The 22,967-nt window shown below is 41.6% G+C and overlaps 1 protein-coding gene across 1 annotated transcript in view; it reads left to right on the top strand.

The window, feature by feature from the left end:
- Positions 1–22,967, top strand: part of LOC122792856 (ATPase family protein 2 homolog) — a 1,253,755-nt gene that overhangs the window by 1,209,826 nt on the left and 20,962 nt on the right. The window lies entirely within an intron of this gene.

Raw genomic sequence — 22,967 nt, 5'->3', positions numbered from 1 at the left:
AGTCCAACTGCCAGTCATACTAACTGAGATTTTTGAACACATTACTGAAAATAAAACCTTTGCTAAGGAAGTCATTATTGAAAGAGCCCATAGAGCATTACGAAGATCACAAGATGATGCTGTCCCCAGACAGATTTATGCAAGACTTCTTAATGCTGCACATGTTAACACACTTCTTATGGCTGCAAAAAAGAAAAGTAACATTTCATGGAAAGGTCACAGGATTACAATCTCACAAGATCTGCCTCAGCCTATTAAAGCTCAGAGACAAGCACTAGCCCCTTTCTGTGCTTTGTTAATCAAAAAAAAATTACACTTCCAAATGAAGTGTCCAGCCATTCTCTCCTTCAACTATAATGATCAGAAATTCCTAATACATTCTGTTGATGAAGCAAAAAAAGTATTCATGCAAGTTTTTAAGGAACTACCGGCTTAATAATTCTACTGTTAAAGCTAGCAAAATAATACAACCAAGATAATGCAGTATGTATTTACAGTTTATTTAATACTGTTAAGGGTAGCAAAATAGTACAACCAAGATAATACAGCTACAATACACCTTTCTCTGCAGGCTATAACTGACCTTAACTTACCCTGGCATCTTCCCAGCTTGTTTTTATCATCTTCTGACTGTCCTGGTGCTATCGGTTTTATTCCTTCAGTGACTCGTTGACCCATTGGTAGCAGTGGGCGACGCTTCCAGAGGCCTTTTTGAGGCCTTATTTCAAGCTCCACAAGGGTTTCTCAAGCTTGCAGGGCTGTTTCAACATTCCATAGCCCAGAATGCAGCAGAAACTTCGGCTGATGACGTCACAAGTTTGGAGATTGCGGTTAAAGAAGCAGTGCATTACTGGGAAAGCTAAAATCGCGACTTACATTGTAATTAAGGTGAAATGGCTCTAAAACAACATTTTCAGGACACATCAAGATGCTGGAAACTGAACTGACTATAAAGGACACTGGTCAGGGTAATTTAGCAGCCTAAGCTTATGTTTACAGTTTTTTTTTTTTTAATACAGTTTGTTTTATGCTGAAAGTGCAGGCTATGGGTGTTTTTCTTGTAATGAACATCGGTATGTAAAACTTGATATGCTGTATGCTAGGGTTTAGCTTAAATAGTGAGCTTGCTAGACTGTTTTTTTTTTTCTTTATTGATCTGAATCTTATAGATGTGTAATTTACTGGTATGAGATGATGTGTAGAATGTGTAATTTACTGTGAACTGCATTTTGTGTAAATCCAGTTAAATGCCTTGGTAGTCAATTAATGCTTTTGTTATTTGTTTTTTCGATACTGTGGCTATGTAATTCAGTGTGAAATGCATATTTAGTAAATCCAGTTGGTTACCTAGGTAGTTTAATAATGCCTTTGCACTTGTTTAATGCTATTCTGTTTTTTGACGCATATACTTAGCTTGTAACTCCTAATGTTATAACCACCTCCTTCATTGACCTTCCTTTATAGCACTATGCAAAGTTAGATCTAGTCTAAGTTGATTGTTCTATTTCCTGACAGGTGATAAAAATATATAATTAGTATGTTTTGTTACCTACTGTAATGCCAATTATAGTAAAACCTGTTTACTGTCTGTTGTAAGGTTTATTACTATTCCTTGTTATTGATTGAATTGGTCTCAATTACTAAGAAACTTTTATTCTTTATATTGCTTCAACCTCACTTGCCTATTTCCATTGCTAGAATTCAAAGTCAATAATTTTATAACGCTGTGTATATTATGTCTTACTGTGATATTGTTTGTTATCTCCTTAAGCATCTAACTCAAACATTACCTTGCCTTTAACCACCCCTTCTTTGTACTTATGTTTTTTATATTCTTTACCATTTTTTGGGAGTGGCATGGGGGCGAAGTTGTGCAATGCTTGTTGGCGCTTGCACTAATGTTGTTAGTTTGTATGTCTCCCTGCTTTTTTCCTGTATTACCTTTCATAGGCAAAATTGTTTAAAAACAGATCACTCGTATCCATTTCAAACTTATTCAAAAATGCTTCAGGGAGACTCATGGTTAAGCACGGGGTTTATGGTAAGGAGCATGGATGCCAGAGTACAATTTCTTACTATATTTCATCTTCTGTTATCTGTAAAAAGATTGTTCACTAATTGGACCGTTCCCTAGTAGGGCTTTTCTCTCAAATTACCCTAACAAATATCTAATTTTTGACTCTAAAGTAAGATGATTAGTGTAAAATCCTGGAATGTAAATGGCCTTCAAGAAATCAATAAAAAGAAACTAGTTATGCACCTGATTTTTCAGGACAAATCCAACATTTTCTTTCTACAGGAGACCCATATGATGAATGATCAATGGGATAATGTTAAAAAAAGAAATTGGATTAAACTTATGATATCATCAGGAAATAGGCTTTCATCAAAGGTTACCGCAATATTAATTAAAAAAATCCTTTCCCGGGGAAGTACTAAATACTAAATTTGACCCAAATGGTAGATGGTGTTCAGTTTTCCTGCTCATACCCTCAAGTAAAATGTCCTCTACTTTTCTTAAACTTGTATAGCCCATGTACAAACCAACACTTGCTCATCTATGAAATACATAATCTACTGCTTCAATTCCCTAATCATCTTTTTATATTGGTGACAACTGGAATGCACTCATTGACCCCTTGAATGATAGTTCAAATAAAAACAGGAAACAGCCCTCCCAAACAACTGCATCTATTCATGATTTGATAAATAGCTGCAATTTAGTTGACTCTTTTTTAATATTCGACCATGGCAGAGAGTTAAATAAGTTCACATTTTACTCGGCTTCGCACAAAGTCTGGTCTAGAATTGATTATTTTTTGATTTCGGATGTCTTCCCTAACAAAATTTCCAACTTTGCCCTTGAGGCTAGATCTATATCTGACCACTTGAATGTGTCCCTTTGTATTAATCCCACTCATCACCTGAATCGTGATGGTAGTCGTCCCACTTGGTCACTAAACAGTAACATTCTTAAAAAGATGACGTTCTGCAGGAAATTAATGGCTATCTAAAACAATTTGATGGTGAATCTTGTTTATCCACCATCCCTTTAGATATCCAATGGGCTGCTGCCAGAGTGGTCATCAGAGGAATACTCATAGAAAAAGCATCTTATTATAAAAAAAGAAGAAAAAGTGTACATCAGTAACCCTCCAGAACCCTGGCTAGACTCATTAACATCAAATAGGGACCAAACTATATAAATGAAATAAATTACAAAGGGAAAAACTTGTACAGAAATGAAGATACCGTTAACTCTTTTGTAAATATCTTCACTGAAATCTATAATCCCAAAAACCAAATCCAAAAATAAATGTGCACAGAATTTCTTAATGAGCTATCTGTTCTCAAACTATCTATCACACAAAACTCCCTTTTAAACAGTCTTGTAACACTGAATGAAATAACGTTAGCTATTAAAAAACTTAAACCAAATAAGGTGTCAGGCCCTGATGGTTTTACAGGCGAAGTCTATAAAACTTTTAGTTGTCAACTTTCTAAAATTCTCCTTAACATCTAGAATTATATCATTTCTAAAGGAATTACTGACAAGTATATGAACAATTCTAAAACAATTTTCATCCTAAAGTCCAACCCTCTCAGCTATAGGCCTGTTGCCCTCATTAATGTTGACATCAAAATTTTATCTGCCATTTTTGCTAATAGAATCCAGAAAGTTATAGCTTTAGTAATCTCTTCTGAACAATTGTGATTTATGAAGCAAAGGCAGCTTTGTGACAATACTCTTACCTTAAATACATTAATGCTGTTTCTAGAAAGCGATAACCACCCACGTTACGCACTCATGCTAGACGAAACCAAAGCTTTTGATAATGTTGATTAAAAGTCTTATACCTATGAAATATTTTAACTTCCCTGATTTTGTTATTAACACTATTAAGATGCTTTGTAACAAAGCCTCTACTTCCCTTTATATAAATAAAACATTATCATGCCCTATCAAAATTACCAGTGGCACTAGACAGGGTTGTCTATTCTCACCATATCTTTTTAATTTATATCTCAAACCTCTCCTTCTCTGGGTTAAACAAAAGACTTATCACCATATCCCAAAAGTCTTCAACATAGAAATAAATTACTCTGCATTTGCAGATGACCTGAACATCTACTTTGAGCTTCCAAACACTGATCTTCATAAAATCCAAAATTCTATCAGTCTTTTTGCTAAGGTTGCTAACCATAAATGAAACCCTGCAAAATCATCCATTTTTCAATTAAATCCTACAAAACATTTAGAATATTACTTCCCCCGTCACACATCCCTGTCAAATATACACTTAAATATCTAGGAATAAATTTCACACATTCCCATTAAGAACTAATAAAAGCAAATTTATATAGAGTCTGGGATCAAATAAATAATGATCTAACTGGATGGAAAAACATCAGTCTTGCTTTATTATCAAAATCTGCTATCATTAAAATGAATATTTTACCTAGAATCCTTTTCCAACTTAACTCCATCTTCTTAAATGTTCTGAAAAATTTCTTCAGAAAAATGGAAACCACAATCTCAGTGTTCTTATGGTTCCCTAAATCAAACAGAATATCATACAGGAAGCTAATTACCCCAAAGATTAAAGGTGGTTTACGTCTCCCGGACTTTAATTTATATTACCACATAATTAATGCTAGCCGTTTAATCCAAATAGCCTGTTACGATCCCTCTGCTGAATCTTGGTCCCCAACCCGAGTCAAAATCTGTTGCAACTATATATTCGTTAAAATTCAAACCTTATTCTGTCCCTTTTCTTACACTTTATGGAGACTACAAATTTAAGATTTTGCCTCCACTAAAGAACAAAATACACATTTTTCAAGCTCTGATGAGCTCCTTAAATCTACACAATACTGTTCCCATTCTCCAACCCATTCATCTAAATCATAATATAAAAATCAGTAATAAAATGATTGACCTATCAAACTTCCCTATTAACAAGAAGGCCACAGTCTGGCACTTTTATAACTCTAAAAATGCAGCTGAGATCAAAGCTTTATTTGGGGCTCCTAACAAATATGACCCTATCTTAAGACAACTCAGCTCATTTATAAAATAATTTTTTTAACTATAGAGTGAAGGAGCAAGACATTACCGTATCACAATCAATCATTAAATCACTTTTCCTAAGGAACAAAATGATTTTGCATACCTATAAACTAGTGTCAAGCATTAAACATAACCATTCACTTCTATTCCCCAAGTATTGCGATGGCATACAGGGCGAAATCCCTAGGGAGTCTAAACGCGAAGCAATCAGTAATACCCTGAATCTAACCCCCTTCAAGAACCTAATCTACACTCAACATGATCAACAACAGTTCTTATTATACTCAAGCAGTCTTACTAAAATTCAGATACAACAAAAACCTAACCTGTCCTTTCTGCTCCCTCCCACATGTAGATATGCTCCATATTTTTTGGAGTTCTAAAAATATTTACAAACTTTAGTGTTCCCTCAGAACTCAGTTGGAAAAAATGGGGTATGAGAAAATCACATTCTCCTGGCAAATCACGATTCTAAATATAACTCCCAAATCTCTTAAAGGCATCCATCGCCACATCCTTGTTACGGTCTGCGCTCTCCTCAGATATTTTATAGCCAAGAACTGGGTTAACCCCTCAGCAATAGCCCGGGATAACTTTACAACAATGGCAATCAAATATATATCTGCATATAAGTTGTGCAATAATAATAAAAAGAAAAAAGATTATTTTCAGAACTATTGGTGTAGCCTTTTTGACCTAATCCAAACTAAATAGTCTCTAGAATTGTGGGTCACCTTTTCTTTTTTACATTCCAGGAAGCCCTCCATGTGTGTCTTACCCGGTCCTATAATCATTAGACATTGTTGTCATTACACTGTGACTTTTGATTTTACAAAGTATTCAGTTATTTTATATTGCGGTCCTCTGGCATTCATGTTGTAAATAGGTCATTAATAGATGTATATACTATAAATAGTTAGTTTATGTAGATGTACCCTCCTTACTGCCTTTAATTCTTCTTAAGACAGTCATATATTCCTCCCTCCTAGCCATCCTCCATTTGTGAGTTTAGACTTTGACTGTTGTAGGTTATTGGGGTACGGTATTGCTTATTTTATTCTTTAAGATGTAAGTTGCCTGAAATGATAACTGCTGTTTTGTAAATGCATAGCATTTGTATTAATTGTTTTGTATCTCCCTCTACCCTACTGCTTCCTGTAATGTCTTACAGTTTTCCTTTTCATGTTTTGAAAAGTCTGTAAAATTCAGTAAAAACATATTTGAAAAAAAAATAGATTTCAGAAATTTCCTACAGGGTACTTTATCAGAAATGTTGGGGAAGCAAATGATTTTAAATCAAGAAATGATTCCTTTGAGCTTGGGCATAGAAAGTGAATTGCCTAGATACAGAAGGCTCTACTTTGTTTCATGTTTCCTGCCAAAAAAGCAATTACATGAAAATGGAAACATTTATTGTATTGTTGTAAAGGAGATAAAAGTAGTGAAGATGGGATCTTTAGAAAAGGGAAGGAACAAACTACATAGAAATATTGGAATCTGAGGAAACAATACATACAGAATAATGTTCATAGGTAGGTACTAGGCTATCTGCCCGAAGGCATTTATAAGCTAGCCGGAATGTGTTGGCTTTCGCTGCCCCCTTAGATTAGCTCCCTGTGCCTCTGTCCAGCAGAGCCATTGAAGTGATCCTTGGGGTAAACTTTCTGTTTCCCATCCACTCATCAAGGTTTCTCTTGAAGAGGATTAGCGAGGAGCTCTGCCTAATGTAGATTGGAATCTTGTTCCAGAGCATGGGAAGTCTCTGGGACAGGAATTTATCCCTCCAGCACATCCTATTTATTGTTGTGGTGAGGTTTAGATCCCTGGAGCATGTGGCTCAAGGGGATATGGTTTTCTTTAGGTGGAGCATGTCCATCAATTCTGGGTTGGACATGGCCTTGTATGTCAGGCAGAGATCACCTCTGAGTAGGCGGTATGCAACCAAGTACAGCTGGAGTTTCTTCAGTCAAGCTGCATAGGGCATCTGCTTGAGGCCAGTGATCGTCTTGGTGAGGAACTTCTGTGGTCTTTCCAGTTGTTGCAGGTGTCTTGTAAGGTACATCCCAAATGGGGCATTGTACTCTATGATGGGTCTGATGAGTGATGCGTAGAGGGGCCCAATGACCTCTTTCGATCTGGATGCAAACCCTTTTGTGATTAGGTGGCCACATAGAAGGATTTTCTAACCACTTTGGCAATATGATTATCAAAGGAGAGGTTACTATCTACTTGGATCCCCAGATCTCTTATTACGTCTTCTGTATTTATGGGGCTACCACCTATGTGGTAGTTTGTGGGTACTTTGTTTTTTCCAAAGGGGATGACTATGCACTTTTTGGCATTTAGCTTGAGACCATGGTTTTGACAACAGGTATCTGTCTCAGTGAGACCCTTTTGGAGGATGTCTATGTCAGCCGAAGAGTCAATTATAACCCCTAGTTTGCAGTCATCTGTGAACTTGGTGAGCCATAGTCCTCCTGTGCTTACCTGTAACTCTGAGAAGTATATGCCGAACAGGAGGGGTCCTAGGACTGAGCTCTGGGGAATGCCACTTGTAACAGGTTTAGAGTCAGACCTAGCTCCTGCAACTCTTACCATGTGGGTTCTGTCCATGAGCCAGTTGGCAACCCATCTCGTGACGTAGGGGTTTATGTTCAGGCTGGTGAGCTTGTCTATAATACCTGAGTGGAGAATAGTGTCGAAGGCCTTTGCGAGGTCTAGGTAGGCTGTGTGGACCAACTTTCCCTCGTCTATAGCCTTGTTAACTGTCTCAAAGAAGTCCACCAGGTTTAGGAGGCATGACCTGCCCTTAACAAAGCTGAACTGGGTTGGGTCCAGTGTTTGGAGGTTTCCAATGTCTCTGTTAATGAGATCCATGATGATGCACTCCATAGCTTTGCAGACCAAGCTAGTCAGGCTTATAGGGTGATAGTTCCTGGGGTCAGTTGTGGCTCCACCTTTGTGAAGCAGAATAACCGTTGCTGTGTGCCACTCTGTGGACACGTAGTCTGTGGAGAGGCTGAGTTTAAACAGTGTGTTTAGGTGAGGGGTTAGTTCATCTTTGAGCTCATTAGGACACAGCCTGGGACATCGTCCAGTCCCATTGATGCTGTGTTTTTGGCTTTGGAAAGTGCTGTTTTAACCTGAGTGCCTGTGATTTCAGGGGCACTACATTCTTCTGGTATAGTTATGGGCCCTTTTGGGGGTGAGAGGGGGGTAAAGTTTGCACTGAACCTGTCTGCCAGGATGTTGGCTATATCAGTCGGTTCAGTGTATTTTGTGCCATTCTGCACTAACTTCGAGCAGATCTGAAAATTGCCACTTAGATTCTTGACATGGCTAAAGAATGCCTTGTTGTTATCTTTGAAGTCCATGGCAATTTTTCTTTCGAAGCTAGCCTTGGATGATTTTATGAGGGACCGTAGTTTCTTGCTGATACTGATCAGGGATGTCTTCCCTTCTTGGGGTTTTACTCTTTTCTGTACTAGTTTCCTCCTTATATTGTATAGCTTGTTTATGGCAGGGGTCCACCAGACTGGTTTCCTTTTCTTGGAGGAGTGAGTCTTGGTTTTGTTTGGGATAGCATGATCCATGCATTCTTGTAGGTTCCTGTAGAGTGCATTAGTAAAGGATTTTGCAGCTTGGACAGCGTTATCCTTTAGCATGGGGGCTTTGAAACTTCCCACCTCGGTCTTAAGTAATGTGAAGTTTGCTTTTGAAAAGTTTTTCACGGTGGTTTCTTTGACCGGGGGTGGTGACGGAATGTGGATATCCAGAGTGATTAGTTTATGGTCAGATCTAACCAGCGAGGGGTTGACCTCCGGTGAGGAACACTGGTCGCCCATGTTGGTGATGACCAGGTCCAATATGTTGTCACCTCTGATGGGGGTGTTAACCAGTTGATCCAGGGTGTTTGAGTTTATAAATTCTAGGAAATGTTGGGCTAGGGAGTTCGTACTTGAGTAATTCTTCCAGTTAATATTTGTATAATTGAAATCACCCAGTATCAGGGTGTTTGGTAGGACCTTTATGTTTCCCAGTGTTTCCAGGAATGCGGAGTGGGGGTCCTGGGACATGGTGGGTGATCTGTAGCAAGCTATAATTTGAATAGCAGTTTTGCCCGTTGTTAGTTGCATGTGGATGATCTCTGAAGCATCGTGCTGTGCCACTAACCTGGAGGTGTGGGTATCCTTGATGAATATGGATACTCCCCCGCCTTTTGTATTTCGGTCCGGGTTTTGTGGCCAAAATGTATGGTATGAGTTGTAGCCTGGTAGTGCTGGGGTGCTCTCTGGAGTCTTAAACCAGGTTTCTGTTACTGCACATATATTGATTTTCTCCATACTGAGGAGTGCCTCGAGTGCGTGCATTTTTAGGTGTAGACTTCTGGCCTTGAGCAGCATTACCCTCAGTTTTTTGTTACTTGTGCTATTTACGGTGGTGGGTTTGTCTTTTGAGCCTTGCCTAAAAAGGCACTATGGGGGTGACAAGAGCCTTGGACAGTATTCAAATGCCTAAGAGTGACAGGTGCAAGCGTCGCTAGCAAAACAGTGTGGCTTGTCGAGCATGTCATCCCAGGCTAACAGACACTGGATCCCCTTTGAATGACACCAGAAGCTTAGCCAATTGTTGAAATTGATAATTTTTTCTCTATACCGTGGTATCATTCTTGGTGAGGGCAGGATGTTACTCAGGGTCAGGGTCATACCAGCCTGGGCTATGTGATCAGAGAGCTCCTCCATGTCTCTTTTCATGTAGTCCAGGGAGGTATGGCTCAGGTCATTCACACCAACATGGACAATGACAGAGTCATATTTGTACTTGTTCTGGAGTGACCTCAGTGCTTGTGTTATGTGGCGGATCCTGGCACACAACAGGCAACTAACAGTAACCTTCTTCTTGTTCAGCCTAGTGAGTGGGACGTCAGTGTGCCTGACTATAGAGTCACCTATTACTAGTGTGTTGGGTATGTTATTTTGTCTTAAGGGGTGTGATTGTGTGGCACACTGGTTTTGTGAGGTATGTGTTTCATGGTTTGTGTTGGGGGATGGAGGCTGCTTGGATGTCTGCTTTGGAGGTCTCTGTTGCTTTTGCAGATTTTTATTTAGAGCCTCCGAGTATGTTTTTGTGTATTTATGTGTGTTTTATGCCAGTGCTGGTTTCATAGGTCTATGTGAAGACTGGTGGTGTGATGCAAGTAATTCCCTTCTCCTCTTGACTGCCTGATCTAGTCTTGGGTTGAGAGAGCTTAGCCTCCAGTTTGGCTGTATAATTGCATCTCTCGCATGTATTAGTGTTTGGTGGAAGGAGGAGAGGGTTGTCTGTGTACATGAGGCAATTGTAACATAGCCTCAAAATGCCCAGGTTCACCAGCTGGACTGGAGAGTACACCTGAAACTGCTCTTTGGACATGTCTGGATAGGTACAGTGAACTGTTTTACTGATTGGCTGGTAAGGTTGATTAGAGAGTCTTGTCCTTCTCTACAGTATAGGGGGGTTCAGTGCTAAGGTTTATTAGTGCTTGCTATGAGTTTTGGGCAAGTGCAGGGATGAGAAGTGAATGATTTGAGTGCTTAAGTTGAACATTTGTCTAGTTCCAAGGGAAAAATTGAAGAGTACACTTTGTGGAGCCGGGAATAGTTATACCCTTGCTAACTGGCGCTGCCCGGCGTGCAAAACCACGCAAATGCGGGTTTTATAGCAGGGAAATGAAAGAGATAGAAATTAGCCCAAAATGGCCAATAAACTGCTAATTTCTGGGCTGAAACCACTCCTCCAGGGACAGATAGGCTGCTCAAAGCTCCCTCTCTCACCATGAACAGAGAAACTTCCTTCTATCCAAGTAAGGTATGAGCAAACACAGAAACTTGTAACACAGCCCTGAATTCAGCACTAACCTGAAAACTGGACTAAACTAGCTTAGAAAGGCAGGAAAACAAGTATTTTTTTTTTTCCAGAAAATAAAGCAGATACAATAAAAAGAACACTTTAAATGCACAGAAATGACTATCACACTTGAGTGTGTAGCCTACAACAGTTAAACAGGTAATTTAAACACAAAAATCGACGTTGTTAAAGTGCAGGCAGTAAAATCAATACAATATGTAGCTGAAACAAGCTTTTTAAATCACAGAAACGCTAGAAAATCTGTGTTTTAGGCCGAATTAGCTAAAGGCAGCAAGAAAATTCAGAAAAATGATACTTAATCACTCCAAAGTCTCTCTTTTGTCTCACTGCTGCTGTAGAACTCTGCAGGGCACCAGGCAGAAGCTTGCTGAGCTGTATACTAGCACAAAAACCTTGCAAATGCGGGTTTTATAGCAGGGAAATTAAATAGATAGAAATTAGCCCAAAATGGACAACAAACTACTAATTTCTAGGCTGAAACCACTTCTCCAGGGACAGATAGGCTGCTCAAAGCTTGCTCTCTCACAGTGAACAGAGAAACTTTCTTCTATCCAAGTAAGGTATGGGCAAACACAGAAACTTTTGTAACACAGCCCTGAATTCAGCACTAACCTGAAAACTGGACTAAACTAGCTTAGTAAGGCAGGAAAACAAGTATTTTTGTTTTTTTCCAGAAAATAAAGCAGATACAATCAAAAAAACACTTTAAATGCACATAAATGGCTATCACACTTGAGTGTGTAGCCTACAACAGTTAAACAGGTAATTTAAACACAAAAATGACTTTGTTAAAGTGCAGGCAGTAAAATAAGTACAATATGTAGCTGAAACAAGCTTTTTAAATCACAGAAACTCTAGAAAATAGTTGTTTTATGCAGAATTAGCTAAAGGCAGCAAGAAAATGCAGAAAAATGATACTTAATCACTCCAAAGTCTCTGCTGCTGTAGAACTCTGCAGGGCACCAGCCAGGAGCTTGCTGAGTTGTATACTAGTCAGGAGTTGTGATATTTTAGGAAACACAGGATTTGAGCAATCTGTGTAATTGTGAATTAAATAAAAAGTGATAAAACAAATCATATTTGTATAAAGATGAAAAAAAGTCTTTGTAAAGCTTTGTTTTCTCTTTTTATAATTGAGTGTGTGCTCATGTCACTATGTAATGTGTGATGTTAATAAAGGTATTAAAAAACAGTTCTGAGTGGGCTGAATTCTTAGGATATTAGCTCATTTTCAAGTTTATTAAGGTGCTTCTTAATTAAGCACATTATGAGAGTGCTAACAGACATGCATAACTCAGCAGTAACATTGCATAAAACATATAGGTTCATAGGTGTGTACTAGGCTAATGGCCCTGGAGCCTTTACAAGCCTAGCCCATAGGATTACCCTGGCATCTCAAGGAGTATCAGTATCCATAGTGAACAAATGAATTTTGAGGTACCTCTTGAAGATGACCACCTTTGTAGACTCTGTCAGCCCCTCTGTATTGTCTTTTGTTTAGTTTCTTCCCACATATCCCAAGGATTATCTTCACTGCCATAACATGCAAAGTGTAGCTTTCATAGGTATAAGGCCTGATGAGAAAACATTGGTATCCAGAGGAATCGCGCTGCATGCTAGGAACTTCCAGCAATCTCAGAGAGGGAGAACGTGGGGATCTTAACAGTATTTGAAACAGTAGTTCTTTCAGGTAAGGGAGCTCCAGATCACGTATTGCTAAAATTACTAAAATGAGAATTTTAAAGATGATTTAAACAGCAATTCACTTGTTAGCACATGCTTTGCAGAAATGATGAAAAATGTTAATAAAAATACCTGCAAGTAGTTAGGCTTCAGGGTCCTTTACAAGCTGATGACTGTCATTTTCCAAGTATGGAAGTCCTACCTAAAGGGAATTTCAGTAATCAGTTAAGAAAGGAACTGAAGGACAAAAGACCATGGTGAGGGTCTGAGATTGACAAAGCTGTTTTAATCTTGAGTTACATTCTATATCATCACTTGTTTTTTGCTGTTCACTTTTGCACTAAGCCTACTCTGGTTCTCTAATTGTTCTGAGCTGTTATATAGCTTGTACTGTAATTACTCCCTTATGCAACCATCCAAGAAGTTCTATTTTAGACAGTTTACATATTAGCAGATCTTCATCAGTTATTTCCAGTTTTAAACTTCTTTACAGTTTGTTTTGTAGCCTTTGTGCTGTTAATATTGTATCCTATGTGTACCCACTTCCCCACTGATTTTAACTAATTACTGAGTTACAGCACTTAAGGCTAATTTCTGCCACTAATTGTATAAGTTGCCTTCGGCTGTGTGTGCTAAGTTTAGTTCCCGTCAGATGGCAGATCCAACTTATTTTAATTTTTTGTCCATTTTTGGCTTCATCAGAGCTGAAAATCACTTGATGCCCCCAGTGCTTCTTGTTCATTGGGACTACCGAACCATCCCAGCCTCCCCCAGAATTACTTTGAGCATGTTTGGAGCCAGTGAGGAGATTGAGACATACTGGGGACAGTGGCACACTGTGGGAGTGTTTTTCCCATTTCACCCCCTATGCCCTGCACATGCCTAGTAACACCCTGTGGATGGGATGTGCATTGGGCATCAGCTCTGCACCACACCTCATTTCCACAAGGGGGTGATATCAGCAGGACTGCCTTGCCCACTCACAGGGAGCACTACACGATTATTTTGTCAGTCTCCACTAAGGAAGTATAACTGTGCAAGCATGCTCTGAGTGTGTGTGCCGCCTCCTTCTCCCCTCCCATCAAGCACCCAAACTACAATTTGAACTCTGGTCAACTGGGCGATAGTCAGGGTGTTATCCATCTACATCACCAGCACAAGCTAATTTGACTACTATCGCTGTCGCTGGATTTTTTTAGGTAGTCATTCCAAGCAGTTTTGACTTAGCTATTTTTGCTGTTATATTTCTTTTTATTGATAGATGTTTCCAGCCACACTGTCTGGTCTTTTACTTCACCATCCAGTATCTGAAGACTGCACTTTGATTAAACAGCTATGATCATGCTACTCATACCTCTTCTGTAGCCAGTGTCTTAATACTAGAAATTTTGAGGCATGTAGCAACTGCCTCATGGTTTACTGGCAATCCCTTACTTCTAGGCTATTCTCACTCTATCTGCTTGAGATGCAATTACTTAGTCAGACTGAAGGCACACCACTGCACACAGCCTGCTGTTATTAAACAACAGCATAATATCAAACCAGTGTATGCTGAGGTGGTTAATAAATCGCAGGTTAAGCCTTTTGGATACTCACCTATCAAACGTCTGCTGCCTAGGGGCATGCTTATACCTTTACTCACACGTGCACTTTCTCATACTGGTGCTATGAATCACTAAAACTGCAGACCCTTATCCATAAGGTCACACAAACTTGCGGAGAATAAAACGTCATTCTTATTAGCGATTCCCTTGTCACGCACAATGTGACATCCCCACTCTGGGCCAGTAATCAAGGAGCCTGAATTCTCACACCTGAAACTGGAGGGGAATTTTCACTTGGAATAAAAATGGATACACCCAGTATTTCCAGATGCAGCTGTCTGCATCAAGCACAATTTCCCTTAAGAGCACACAGGGAACACACTCTGTCCAGGAGCTGTTTTGTCCTCTTCCTTCAGATCCCCAATGAGACTCCCCACTGGCACAGCTATAGTGTAGAGTCCTCTGCAAAGTGCCCAAGCCAAGTCCTCCACCACTCTTTCTGTGAAACTAGTGCTTCGTGTCCCTGCTCCAGGCAGCTGACACACACTCTTTGAGATTTGATTTACACACACACACACACACACACACACACACACACACACACACACACACACACCTGGGAAAGGCTGGCACAGATTTACTAGCTATGCTCCCTTCTGCCCAGACTATAAGGTAGTTACACTGCCACCACACACTCCAAAGCCGGCTACTCTAAGGCTCTTACAAGGGTACCCAATTATATTGAGTGAAATTAATATTAATACAAATTATTGTATTTGGCCAGTGCAGTAAGGCTTTCATAAGTGGCCATAGTGTCAGCAAATAGATACAAGTCCTCTCAAAGTTTACAGTATTCTCTAATGGACCAGCCCCAATGAAAAGTTTAAATATATTTAATAATAAATAATAAAAGAATATGAAAATGCTAAATATCTAATGTTAAGTAGTCCTATCTCACCTTCATACTTTACATATGGGATTGGAGCCAATCCTCGGAAGACTTCTGGTTGGCCCTTGGCTAAGTAGGTATCCTATGGTGCACCAGTACAATCCCCAGATCTCGTTTGTGTTTGGTTGTGCTTCTCTTTGGCTCTGGATAAGTGTTTGCATATTTTTCACTTTTATCAAAGTTTTCTTGACTGTTTAGCTTAGAATAGTTCATTATAGTTCAATATAGTTAAAAGCTTTACTGTTTGTAGTATTCAATTAGCGTAGTTGTTATTAAAGTTGTTATCTTCTATTTACGCCATTTGGTGCAATTTTTTACCTTTGGCCATTACTTTCTTTCTGGTATCCCATGTACTGGTTTTTCTATTTAGAGTAGAGTAGGTGCCTTTTGCGCACTAGTATTCTGTGTGTTTAATAGAATGTGGCGGTTTTCCGCTTACTATTTAGAATTTATTAGCTTGCTGTTAGCATTGTTTTACTAATATTGTTAACAGAACTACGTTCTGTTTGTGCTTAACAGTTGACTTTGTGTTATTCTTGTTCTCTTCTGTTCAGTTGAGTGTGATATTCTTACCTTTATAACTGTTGGGTCTGTTTAAGTTAGAAGACCCTATCCCTTCTTGCCTGGGCTAGGGCCATTTAAGTTAGAGGACCTAGTCCTCATGGTATCTTTCCTTTCTGCAGGGCTAGACCCGTTTAAATTAGAGGACCTAGTTCTCCTCCTCCTCCTTCTTCTCTGTGCATGTGTTATACTGATTTTCAGAATGTCTAAAGAGAGTAAGGAGCATAAGCCATCTGGCTTCAAGAAATGTGTTAAGTGCTCCCAAAAGGTTTCCTTAATGGATGGTCACGGTAACTTTGTTTAGTGGCCATCCATTTGCAGGAGAAATGTTTATTTTGTCATGCATTTAGTCCTAGGGTGTTGCAGGAAAGGAAGAACAAGTTAATTCTAAAAGGTCTTCTTAAACCTTCCTCCGAGGAAGATTTGTCTAATTCCTCATCATCCTCTAAATCTACCAAAGGAAAGACAAAATCTGCAAAGAGGCCCTCCCCGGCACCGGCTGGTGTCTCAGAGCCACCTCTTAAAGTTACGAAAACTGTCTCATTGGCTCCACAGACTTTGGAGATGACTGAGAGTGGCATTGTTGTTGCAGGGTCGGTTCCAAGTTTTTCGGTGCCGACTGCAGAGACTGTTGAGACTACTTCTCAGAGCTGGTCTATGAACCCTCTACCAGTCTCCTTATTAGTGAAGTCTCCTGTACCTTCGAGATCTCGATCTCCTACCATGTCATCCAGGTCTTCCAGGAGTTTATCAGAAGACGATGTGGAGAGGGTAGTGCTGAGACTTTTGAAGTCATCTGCTTTGCCTAAGTTGTTGTTGGCTCTGACCCAGTCGGCTCCGGAGCCACTCAAGCCCGTTCAACCCTCTATGTTCATTCCTCCTCTGAGCCATGCTGGTCTTTTGAAGCCGGAGTGCTTGGTACCACCAGTAGAACCTTTGGCTCCAGCTCCCATTGTGGCTGTTTCGGAGCCAAGTTTTGCTCTGACACTTTCGGTGCCGTCCGTAGTGTCCAGGGGTCGAAGCTGTCTGGTCGGCCCCGACAGGGATGTTTGGACCCGAACTACTTCGGTTACGAGTCTTCCTCTCGGCTCATCGGCTAGGGTGAGTTCGGACCCTGCGTCTATCTCAGAGCCAATGGTTCTGGTGCCGACGGCATCGTCGGTCTCCTCAGAGCCGGAGAGGTCGGCTTTCAAGACGATGAGTGTGCTGTCCCGACCGTCAGCTCCTACCAGAGGTACCGGCACTCTTCCCCCTATAGCACCTACTTCTGTCTCAGCTCCTACTCCCTCCAGCGGCAGCAGAGACCCCCAGCCTCAGGAGCCACCGGCCGGTGGCCCCCACTCTTCTGAGACCTCCCTGGAATGTCCTTTCGAGGAGCCCCCACGGAAGAGGACTAGTAAGAGGAAGTATGTCGACTCCTAGGATGAGGCTTTGGCATCTGACACTGACCTTGAGGAGTCGGAAGGGTCCCCCAAGTCGATCTCTGGATGATGTCTCCTTCGTTAACATCCTGGAGATCCTTAAACAGAGGTGCGGCTGGTCCACAGTCACCCCTTCTGATGAGGAGTCGGTGTACCTGAAGGCTTTCGGCTCTCATCCTTCTGCCTCTTGGGTGTCTCCACCTTTTGATGAACTGATGGATTTAGTTAGTCGAAAAGTGTGGGATACTCCTGATGCCGTGGAGTCAGTCCCCAGGAGACCGAACAAGTTCCTTTCTTCCCCTCCAGGAAAAGACTTTTTATCTAAAGGTGTGCCTGTAGATGCCATGGTGGTGGCGGCGGCCACTAAGAAGAAGTTAGCTGAGACTTCTTCTTTTCATCTGCTGAATAAGGAGTCTCGAAAGATGGACAGATATGGGAAGTGTATCTTTTCTTCAGCGACATTTACCCTTAGATTGCTGAATTACCTTACTCACTTAATGAGGCTATAGAGAGATCTCCTTAAAGAGTTAGGAGATTCTCTACATGGTACATGTACTGAGGGAGTCCCTGACAAGGTTTTTGCCCAGTTGTCCAGCTTGATCTCTGTCATTAACTCCTCCATGCGACTTATTTCATATGCGGCCAATGGAGCGAGTAGAGCAGTGGATTCAGGAATTTCCCTGAAGTGTCATTCCTGGATGTGTTTGTTTAACTTTGTGGAACTGTTTAAGTCTACCTTTTCCAACGCCCCATTCGGTTCCTCATTGTTTGGATCCAAGGTAAAGGACACTCTCACCCGGTGTGAGCAAGAAGGAAAAACACTCTCTGCTATGGGAATATGTTTTATTGTTCCCTCTAAACCATACCCTAAGAGTCAGAGGGGTGGTAAAATGTGGTTCAAGAAGTCCCAGAGGTTTTTCCAGGAGGCACAGGGTGACTCCTCCTTCAGAGGGCAGAGGAGGAAGAGGAAATGGTAGAAGATGCCCTAGAGGCAGGGAGGTCGCGATTCCTTTCAGGGCCGGCCTTACCAGCGCTCCTGATGTGGGGCCCAACTGTGCTTCTCTGGGGCCGGTCGGGAGTCGCATTTCTTTGTATCCAGAAGCTTGGCTAAGTATCACGCAAGACAAGTGGGTACAAAGAATTATTACCAGAGGTTATGTAATACCCTTTTCTCTTCCACCTTTTGTTCCCAAGAAGATCCCAGATGTTCCACCCAATCACTGGGATCAGGCAACAGTGGAGGTCAACAAGTTGCTGTCAAAAAGGGTCATCCAAACCATCCCAGCAGACCAAATAGGATCTGGAACTTACTCCAGATTCTTTTTAGGGCCAAAACGTACACGGGACTGGAGGCCCATTCTGGACCTCAGCAGATTGAACGAATCAGTAAAGAAGGACAAGTTCAGGATGGTAACACTGCAGTCTATACTCCCGTTGTTAGGGAAAGACAATTGGATGGGCTCAGTAGATCTCCAAGATGCTTACTACCACATAAAAATGGACAGGGCGTCAAGGAGTCATCTATGCTTCCGGCTGGAAGCCAGTCACTTCCAGTTCCGTGCTGTGCCCTCTGGTCTCACTGCAGCCCCCAGGGTGTTCACCAAATGTATGGCAGTAGTGACAGCTCACCTGAGACATTGACGATTCCAGGTGTTTCCGTATTTGGACGATTGGCTCCTGACAGCCCCCACCAGGCATCTACTCCTTCAGAACAGAGACAATACTAATCAGCTTTGTTGGGAATTTCTATAAAATGGGAAAAATTTGCCTTATTGCCCTCTCAATCTGTGATTTTTATAGGTACAGAGGTAGACACAGTAAACATGGTGGTTCGTCTTCCTACCGAAAGGGCACAAAACCTGGTGCTTCAAATTCAGCTTCTCCTCCCTTGCAAAGGGTCAAAGCCAAGATTGTTCTGCAGCTCCTTGGGACCATGGCTTCCACCATACTATTAATGCCACTAGCCAGGTTACACATGAGAATTCTTCAGTGGCTCCTGTCGTCCCAATGGTCCTTCCAGCACCTTCCATTATCCCATCACATTCTACTGACAGAATCTTGCAAGAAGGACATCCTATGGTGGACATTACCCAATCAACTGACCACGGGCGCTTCAGTTGTTCTTCACCAACCCATTGCCACTGTGACCATGGATGCCTCACAAATAGGGTGGGGGGGCATTTTCTAGGTAGGACTGTCCAAGGCACATGGCAAGACCATGAGGCTCACCTGCATATCAACATTCTAGAGATGAGGGCGGTGCTCCTGGCGTTGCAAGCACTTCAGGACCTTCTTCCTCTGGGGACTATTGCAATACAGTCAGACAACATGTCGGTAGTATGGTATATCAACAAACAGGGTGGAACCAGATCTTACCCACTCTGTCGAGAGGCCATGTGAGGTTGAGAATGGGTGATATCTTCCCAGTGCTTTCTGGTGGCGACACACATTCTAGGGATGACCAATGTGATAGCCGACAAGCTCAGCCGGGCGATCCTGATGCCTCACGAGTGGTCTCTGAAACAGAAAACAGCAGAACAGATTTTCTGCAGGTGGGAACAGCCTTGCTGCAATCTCTTTGCCATCCCAATCAATGCCAAATGCAGCAGCTACTTTTCCCTCATCCCCCCTCTCGGGGGAGTCACCCAGAGATGCACTTGTTCACGATTGGCCCCTGGGTCTCCTGTATGTTTTCCCTCCCTTTCCTCTCATTCTCAAGGTGATTCAGAAAGCGAAACAGCTGGGAAGCAAATATATCCTTATTGCTTCTTACTGGCCTCGTCAGGTTTGGTTCTCCTTCCTTGGGCCTCTTCTCTTGGACGATCCTTGGATTCTGGACCCAGATCCAGACCTGTTGACTCACATATCAGGTTTGCTTCACCCCTCTCTACACACCCTCAATTTGACAGCATTGCTGCTCCAGTTCCATCCCTAGTCAGGCTTCACGACTTCTCGTCTTCCATGACTCATATCCTTACGTCTTCTCATAAACCTTCCACTAGGAAACTTTATTCCAGTAAATGGAAAAGAGTCTCTCTTTGGATGGAGAAAATGGATGTTGACCCCTTCACTGCCTCCATTCCAGTGGTTTTGGAATTTCTTTCTGAAGTGTTCCACCAAGGATCTGCTGCTGACACTATCAGAGTCCAATTGGTAACTATTTCAAATTTCCATTTGGGTTTTCCAGATTCTAACTTGATGTCTCATAAATTGTGCAAAACTTTCCTCAAAGGTGCCACTTTGCTAAGACCTCCGGTTCAAGAGCCTGTGGCCTCATGGGATTTAAACTTTGTGTTATCAAAATTAACATCTCCGCCCTTTGAGCCTTCTCATTCATGCTCTTTGAAGTTCTTGTCATGGAAGACGTTGTTTTTGTTGGCTATCACGTCTGCCAGACGGGTGTCAGAATTGCAAGCCTTGTCTGTTAAACCGCCTTATCTGATTTTTCATAAAGAGAGAGTGTCCCTTCGTTTTAACCCTTCCTTTGTCCCCGAGGTCTGTTCCCATACCACTTTGAATTAGTCCATAGAACTTCCGGTTTTCTTTCTGAATCACTCCAATGTAGCTGAGTACAGCTTTCACCAACTGGATGTCCATAAGCAATTACGTTTTTATTTGCACCGGACTAAAGACATTAGAAAATTGGATCAATTATTCATTTCCTTCTCCGAATCCAGGTTGGGCTTAAAAGTTTCCAAAGTGACTCTCTATAACTGGATTTCTAGCTGTATAGCATATGTTTACAGTTCTGAGGATAAACCTTTACCCTTTAAAATCAAGGCTCATTCTCCCAGATCTCAATCTACCTCTGCAGCCTTTCAAGACAGGGTTCCACTTGACAATATTTGTGCAGCTGCCACATGGGCTACCCCTCACACTTTTATTACTCATTACAAATTGGACTTAACCTCCAGGGGTAGAGCATCTTTTGGTTCCACGGTACTCAGGAGTATTTTCCCTTGAGCCATCCAAGGATAAGGTGCTAGGGACACTGACCCATATGTAAAGAATGAAGGTGATATTGGACTACTTAACATAAAGAAGTTATGTACTTACCATAACGTTCCATGTTAGTAGTCCATCTCACCCTTCATTCTTTTGAACCCGCCCTCTTGCCCCCATCCTGGAAGTACCTGGAGACAGAAAAATGCTGATTTCATTATTTATGGAGACCTGTTAGTATTGGCTTCTTCTGTACGCTGTTGTTATTTCTTCTAGTCAGCAGCAAACAAGATCTGGGAATTGTACTACTGCACCATGTGATACCTACCTAGCCACGAGCCAACCAGAAGTCTTCCAGCTTGTAAATAGGCCAAGTCAGAGTCGAGGATCGTCTCCGATCCCATATGTAAAGAACGAAGGGTGAGATGGACTACTAATATGGAATGTTATGGTAAGTACATAACTTCTATTTTACAATAAACACCAGAGTTTCAATCACAGAAAATGTTAAAATAACACAGATGAATAGATTCACAGAGATGCAGGAAAACAGTACTTGTTTAATCTCACTATATTTTCTTGACTCATCTAAAGAATTACTATTTCCTGGTTCACTTACTAGAGCAAGAAAGATGAAATAGGTGAGGGGTTCCTTCCTTGTCGGGTTCCAAAAACAGAGTGCTTTGCGACTGCTCTCTCATCTGATATTAAAACATCATATTTGAAGTAGTTTACTTCATTTGATCTTCAACCTGTGGGAATACGGATCCGTATTGGATCCGAGCCGGCAACTTCACAAGTATCTGCTCCATGCTCCTCCCCCTACCCATAATACACCACCACCACCCTCCTTCCCTCAGATCTCATTTGCCGTAAATATCGCTTGCATCGTGGTCTCTGAGCTCCAATGTTGTGAGTAGTGATTTCAAATGTCTAGCTTAAATTTAATAGTTTTTTTGAGTGTGTGGTTTTAGTAGTGTAGGTTTTTCTCCCTTTTCCTCTCCCTCGCTGGTGCGTCGTGTTAGAAAAGTTTCTTGTTAGTTAGAGTTTCTCCCCCCCCCTCAGCTCTTTGTGTGCGTGTTTATCTTGAGCATGTGGTGGGTTAATGTGAGGCCCTGTCTCTGTTTTTTTTGGGGATGGCTAATCAACCAAAACAAGTGTTTAGAAAGTGCACAGAGTGTGGGGACAAACTGTCACCTGCCGACAGCCACACTCTGTGTGTCCTTTGCTTAGGTGTAGCCCATCTTTCTTCAGGCTGTAGTATTTGTGCGGACTTTAATCCATGAGCCCTAAAAGATCGTAGGGCAGAACTAGTAATGAAGGGTCTCCTTTCTACTATGGGAGGTGGCTGCCTCCACTACTTCTTCAGTCATAGCTGTGACTGCTTCTTCAGCGCCCAACCTTTCCACCTCTCCCTCCCATGCTGGGACTCACCCTCCTGCCTCTAGGCCTGTGGAGTGAGAGCATCATGAAGGCAAAGAGAAAGAGAGCACAAGGCAGATAGGAGGAAGAGGTCCCCGGACCTCCTCCAATAATTCAGGCCATTCATCAACCTGACTGCCCTCAGCTCCGATCGCCCAGGTTTTGCCAGAGGCTGAAGAGCCTAGGTCATCTTCTAGGGCTTCGACTCATAACATCTTTGTGGTCCACCCGCAGTTTATCCAAAGCTAATATGGATAAAATGATATGGAGATTTATTCGCACACAAATACAGATGGGAGTCTTGCCAGCCCCCTCTCTCTCTGGAGGGGGGAGCTCGCTTCCCTTCTTTACACCTATTTCTTCTTCTCCGATACAACATCCGGTTTCAGAGTATCTGGATCCGAGAGGCTTCGGAGTCAGGGGGCCGGCGCAGATGGTACCTGATACCTCCATGCTGGCAGTTACCT

Source organism: Protopterus annectens, chromosome 2.part0, assembly GCF_019279795.1.
Source record: "Protopterus annectens isolate FY-2018-M chromosome 2.part0, PAN1.0, whole genome shotgun sequence".
In the NCBI taxonomy this organism is placed as follows: domain Eukaryota; kingdom Metazoa; phylum Chordata; order Ceratodontiformes; family Protopteridae; genus Protopterus; species Protopterus annectens.
The sequence above is the reverse complement of the archived record's forward strand: the minus strand, read 5'-3'. Positions and strand labels throughout refer to the sequence as shown.